We start from the raw sequence: 7,434 nt of genomic DNA on the forward strand, positions 1-7,434 counted from the left end.
GATGCTGATCCGTTATCCTTCTAAGATGTCTTCATAAAGCTCTTTCCCTCTGGACACAACACACACTCGGCAACGCATGAACACATCAATTTGACCAGTTGGGCCGTGCTTGTTGTTGTCATGATTTGTGGCTCATGACGTTATTGTAGTTGCATGATTCAAGTATTATAATGGTAATCAAAAGGCTATGTTTTAATCACACCATCTCAAAGTAAAAAATAAGTGATAATAGTGTGTGTGGCTGTCATATGGGGAACGTTTTCAGAGATAAATAATTGAACATCAGAGAAATTCGGCGATCGTGAGTTATGTTGACTGGAAATTAAAATATCATTTTCTCTCTCTGACCTGGGAGACACTCGTCTTACAAAACTAATTACGTTCCAAGACTGTTTTTTTCGAAGCCTAAACCAATTGTAATCATTTAAAATCCGTCATGAACACATATCATCACGATCATTTTTTATAAAGATCCCTGTTTTTTCAAAACTATCCCCTTGCATACAATTCCTTTCTTTTTAGTGACATTTACGCCAATACAATACATCTGATTTATTTATGATTTATCAGCGTTGCACAAATAGAAGCTTTAAGAGCTGATTAACTCAACCACTTTGGCCACTTTTGCCAGACGTTACCTCACAATGTGACGTTGTTGAAAGCACCGTGTGGTTCACCTTGTATCTGGCTTGATGCATACAAACATGATCTATTTTAAAACCTCCTTCAGGAACAACCAGGAGAACATTTGGAAAATTCACTCGTGCTTAACCCTTGTGTTGCCTTCGGGTCATTTTGACCCGAATCAATATTACACCCTCCCCCCGCCTTTGGGTCATTTTGACCCGATTCAATGTTTCACCCTCCTGTTACCTTTATATTTACTAACATATTTTACTCTTTGGGTTCAATTTGACGCCAGCAATTAAAACCTCCAGAAAATTATTAGAATTAATATTGTTTTCCAAGTTTAAGTGTGAGGCACTTTATGTTTGTTTGTTGACTACCGAAAGAACACCGACGTGTGTGTGTTTCTCGTGTCTCTCGGAATCCCACCATGCATTGCAGCTGTGGCGCTCTCCGTTTGATGCACGATGTGACAACATCCAAAGGCACAAGTCTGGAAAATGCACTTTGACATCAAGGTGCGAAAACTCTCCCGTTGGACTATGACTTCAACAAAAAACAGTGTTCAGTGAGTAGCGAGGTGCTGTAAATAACACCTCAGATCTCCACATTAAAGTAATGGACTTCCTGACACGAGCACTCCCCCAATGGGCCCTGCATTATGCATCATGGGAGGCCATCTGCACAGCTTTCAGCTTTGATGCACAGAGACGCTTCTTATTATGCTGCAGTAGGAAAGTGCCTGCTGGACACTGACAACTCTGCAAGTGTGCGTGTGTGTGTGTATGTGTATCAAAACAAAATAAGAAACTTGGGAAAGTTCTACTTCAACAACTAAACATTCACACTGGGAGAGAAGTTGTACACTGGGATGCGCTCTCTTCCTGTCAAGTGATGACTCTTAATACATCCCTTTAATGTAAACCAAGATATATATATATATATATATATATATACACAACCGTTCAAAAGTTTGGGGTCATCCAGACAATTTCGTGTCTTCCATGAAAACTCACTTTTATTTATCAAATGAATTGAAAATTGAATAGAAAATATAGTCAAGACATTGACAAGGTTAGAAATAATGATTAATATTTGAAGTATTAATTTTGTTCTTCAAACTTCAAGCTCAAAGGAAGACCAGTTGTATAGCTTATATCACCAGCATAACTGTTTTCAGCTGTGCTAACATAATTGCACAAGGGTTTTCTAATCAGACATTAGTCTTCTAAGGCGATTAGCAAACACAATGTACCATTAGAACACTGGAGTGATAGTTGATGGAAATGGGCCTCTATACACCTCTGGAGATATTTCATTAGAAACCAGATGTTTCCACCTAGAATAGTCATTTACCACATTAACAATGTATCGTGTGTATTTTTTATTAATGTTATCTTTATTGAAAAAACAGTGCTTTTCTTTGAAAAATAAAGACATTTCTAAGTGACCCCAAACTTTTGAACGGTAGTGTATATATATACACATATATATGTGTGTGTTTTTGTGTGTGTTTTAGGAAATTAGTTCACATGCTAGATATGTGCAGCGTGGGCCTTGGCTGCTAAGATGACTACAGAGTGGGAAAGTGATGGAAATAAGCAAAACTGATGCAAAGCTAAACGCTCTATATTCTACGGAGCACATTGCAATATCCCTGACAGAAATATTTAGGAGTAGAAAGCTTCTTGTAAGGCAAGATTCGGGATATTGCCTTTGGTGGCATTCTTCGCAGAAAGCCTGTAAACTACTCTCCTCACTTTAATGTAAATGTTTATTTAAGTGGTAGCCCTCCCTGTTTATGGAAAAAAAGAGTCTGCAACAGGAGATGTAATACACCGTGTAACTGCCTGTAGAGTCAGTCTCAAAAGCTCAAATATTAAAAATGTCTTTATTAATTACCTGAAAGGGTTTGGATCAAAACAAGCGAAACATACTTCAGGATTCAATTAAATGCATGTTAAAGCCTCTCAGTGAGAAGATAATTAAAAGCAAATATAATCTTTGCCTTGTTTAACAAACAGGAACAAGTCACCAATTATCCAGCATGCCTAAAGCTTCTTTGATAGTTAAGTTTAAGGAAACAGATTTTCTCTTTTACAGTTGCAATGCAACATCATAATAGATACAGTCATCAACCACAGTTTCTATAGGATTAGTGTGTGACGAACAGATCAACATGTCCGAGGTCCTCAACACATTTCTACAGAAGTCTACTCTATTGAGTCCTCTGCTCAGGATTTGAAGGTAAACTTCTGGTTTGCTCTTCAGGCTATCGAGAAAAGTCACACTTGACTAAATTACAGTCACTCTCAGACTATTTACTTATTCTTCTCTATTCCATCATTTATGCATATACAATCTCAGTTTTCCTATTGCTGAACATATTTGCTTTGACCTCTGACTCTCTAATGCCAGAAACTGTAAAAGGGAATTTAGGTTTACAAAGGTGTGACATATGCAAACGTTTAAAATAATGATATTCTAAATGTTAGCCCAAAATAAACGACTGGTACAAAAAATTAAATGTGTGCAACTGGGAAGCCATGAATAATAATAATAATAATAAAACAGTTGGTGTATGTGTAAGTATGTAAAGCATGTGGAGCCACCATTTCCCCCAATATGTGAAACACTTGTGAGCACTAGGCTGAAATACAGGTTCCATTTATTTTCAACTTTAACTTATTTTTCTAATTCATGGCATTATAACTGTTATACTGCACATGATGTATGTTAAGTTCTCCCTTCTAGTCCTGATCCTGTTTCCATGGAGGTTCAGGACTTATTGGAGGCCAGAATGAGGCCACAGTGAGTAAAATGTTGTGAAACTGCTTTTAAAGGTAATACACAATACGTCTGGCAGGTGTTTAAGAACTAGGATGTCAAAATGTAATTAAAGATGCTGTTTCATCATCATCCTCATGACCTCAAATATTAGCAGTGAGTTAGTCAAAACAACATTAATAATGTAAGAACACAAACGTGTATGGGACAGATGAGAACATTGGCTGCACAATTCAGCAAGCAGCAGCAATATTTTTAAAAGGATTTGGCATATTTAATTTTCTTGTCTTTTCTGGTTTTCTTCTCATCGTATTGAAAAAACTCTGCGACAAATACTATATACATTGGGATTTATCATTATAAATAGGGAGGGCGACTCTAACTCCTGCCCTCTCATTCTATGGAGAAATAAATGGGAAGTCCAGTCTAATCCAGTTAAAGCAATAAAAACAGAGCCAGACTGTCTCGGTACAAATGACCAGAGATAGAGAGCACGGGGAAATATGCTCAGGCACATCAACAGAGTGTGTGTGTGTGTGTGTGTGGTACATGCACGGTGTATATAATAGAATCATACAGTTTGACTGCAGCACTCTAATGTAGTTTATGCTCTTTATCGAGTTATTTCCAGCTCGTCATGAACTCACCATCACTGTCTTACAGCTCACAGTGTCGATGCACAATGATGATGCTCAACTTGAACCCGCAGCCAGTGTTGAGTCTTTTAAAGCTCAAATGACGAATATCAAAGAACCAGAACCAACCCTGTATCACAAAAAATTACGTTCCCCCAGACCTAAAATGCAATTTGCAGTTACGTTTGACTCAAACGTATTTCTCTCCAAATTACGTTAGAATGAAACGTATTTCTCTCCAGATTACGTTTGTATTTGACGTATTATAATTACAAATACGTCTCTGATGAACGTATCTTTGCTGTTTGTTATCTCTCTTTTCTACAATGCTGTTATGAATTGTAAAAAGCGTCCTCTAGTCTTATTTATTATTTTGTTATATATGTTGTTTCGCCTGCGTATTCTGACAGCAATAAGCGTTGTAACGGATCATATGAATTGGCGTGAAGACTTACTGCTGGTGACTCTCCTTTATTTTCTTTTTTTAGGTGACAATACATTAATTAAAACTCGGCCACTATCACCACCTCATCACCACCGTTACAGAGTTAGTCCCATACGGGTCAAATCAACTATTAAACTTGTTATAAAATGCGCATCTGTCCGTAATCTATACCATAAAGTTCACATTTTAACCTAAAAGAAAGTGCGCTTCCTTTTAACCTTTCAAAATAAAAGTCCGATTTATCTGTTAAGCGGAAGTAGTATAAAACGTCTATATTTATTCAAACAATACAATATAAAAGTCATACATACATCAAAATCAATAAGGAAAATGCTAAACAGTCAAACAACTCAAAACAATAAACCCTTCATGGCGTTATTTACAGGTGTGTTTACTTCTCATCAAACAAAAAGAGCAGGTACCCGGAAAAATCTGGGAAATAATAATTTGGGAATTGTTAATAAAACATGATTTACCCTTCAACTTCCACTGATATGCATGCAAACTAATACATCGCTTCACACACACACACACACACACACACTGACAGAAACACATAGACACTCACATACGTACACACACACACAGGCAGAGACACACACATATTCACACACACACACTCTCATACGCACACACTCTTACACACGCACACACACAGACAGACACACACTCACACAGACAGACACACACACACACAAAATGACAGACACACACACACACAGACACACACACTCACACACAGACACACACTCAGACACACACATACAGACACTCACATACATACAAACACAGGCAGAATCACACACACACGCACACACACACACACACACACACACAAATACAGATGCACACATGCATACTCTGCAGACTGACCCTTGACCTCCCAATTGTCTCTCAGATATAAACCTACTGCTTTATATTTAATATATTATATTGACCTAAATGTAATACTTTGAGGTCGTGGGGGGAATCCCCTCCAAAACATTCACAAGAGAAAATTGTCACCGTGCCAATAACCCTTATACGATCCTTAAAACCAGTCTTTTAGTTAATTTTCAGACTTTCAATCAACTTAAAGATCTGGATTCTTTTCAGATTCAAAGAAGGGCCTCTGAATATGAATACCCTACGGCGTTGGACCGATAGCTCTGAGTTAAGGGCCCCAAAACAGGTCCAAAGGGTCAAATTGGGCCTTATTCTCTTAAATTTGCATATTTTTGACAAGTGCAAAATGGCCATAATCTCCTAAATATTCGTCCTGTAAATCCCAAATTGAACACAGACACTCAGGACAGGGCCTACAATGAGGTGATGGGGTGAAATTTCCTCCGAAACACCCACAAGAGTTAATTGGCTGTCTGAAATCCAGGACTTGAAGAGGGTGTGTGGTTTAACAAATCTGAGACCCTGTTGTGAGCTTGGGCTGATTTTAGCTTGTTTTTCTTCGAAACATGTCAGAGCTTAGCTTTCTTTTGCAGGTTGTAGCCACTCCCAAATGGGCCCCAACCATGTAGGCTGGCCACATATAGCACTTAGCATCCCTGCTTGGGAGGGGTTTAAAAACCCGGAAAAAACAAAATTCCTTCCTTCAAAGGTTAACAACTCCTTACATGTTTGTACTATATGAACAATTTCAATTGTATTCTACCCCATTTGGGAGTGGCTACAACCTGGAAAAGAAAGCTAAGCTCTGACATGTTTACCCAATTTGACCCTTTGGACCTGTTTTTGGGGCCCTTAACTCAGAGCTATCGGTCCAAAACTGTAGGGTATTCATATTCAGAGGCCCTCTATGGATCTGAAAAGAATCCAGATCTTTAAGTTGATTGAAAGTATGAACATTTACTAAAAGTCTGGTTTTAAGGATCGTACAAGGGTTATTGGCACGGTGACAATTTTCTCTTGTGAAAGTTTTGGAGGGGATTCCCCTCATGACCTCAAAGTCTTATATTTAGGTAAATATAATATATTAAATATAAAGCAGTAGGGTTATATCTGAGAGACAATTGGGAGGTCAAGGGTCAGTCTGCAGAGTATGCGTGTGTGCGCATGTGTAAATGTGTGTGTGTGTGTGTGTGTGTGTGTGTCTCTGTGTGTGTGTCTGTCATTCTGTGTGCGTGTGTGAGTGTGTGTCTGTCTGTGTGTGTGTGCGTGTGAGAGTGTGTCTGTGTGTGTCTCTGCCTGTGTGTGTGTGTACGTATGTGAGTGTCTATGTGTTTCTGTCAGTGTGTGTGTGTGTGTGTGTGTGTGAAGCGATGTATTAGCTTGCATGCATATCAGTGGAAGTTGTAGGGTAAATCATGTTTTATTAACAATTCTCTAATTATTTCCCCAATTTTTCCGGGTACCTGCTCTTTTTGTTTGATGAGAAGTAAACACCTGTAAATAATGCCTTGAAGGGTTTATTGTTTTGAGTTGTTTGACTGTTTAGCATTTTCCTTATTGATTTTGATGTATGTATGACTTTTATATTGTATTGTTTGAATAAATATAGACGTTTTATACTACTTCCGCTTAACAGATAAATCGGACTTTCATTTTGAAAGGTTAAAAGGAAGCGCACTTTTTTTTAGGTTAAAATGCGAACTTTATGGTATAGATTACGGACAGATGCGCATTTTATAACAAGTTTAATAGTTGATTTGACCCGTATGGGACTAACTCTGTTACGGTGGTGATGAGGTGGTGATAGTGGCCGAGTTTTAATTCATGTATTGTCACCTAAAAGAAGAAAATAAAGGAGAGTCACCAGCAGTAAGTCTTCACGCCAATTCATATGATCCGTTACAACGCTTATTGCTGTCAGAATACGCAGGCGAAACAACATATATAACAAAATAATAAATAAGACTAGAGGACGCTTTTTACAATTCATAACAGCATTGTAGAAAAGTGAGATAACAAACGGCAAAGATACGTTCATCAGAGACGTATTTGTAA

This window comes from Pseudoliparis swirei, chromosome 12 (assembly GCF_029220125.1).
Source record: "Pseudoliparis swirei isolate HS2019 ecotype Mariana Trench chromosome 12, NWPU_hadal_v1, whole genome shotgun sequence".
In the NCBI taxonomy this organism is placed as follows: Eukaryota; Metazoa; Chordata; class Actinopteri; order Perciformes; family Liparidae; genus Pseudoliparis; species Pseudoliparis swirei.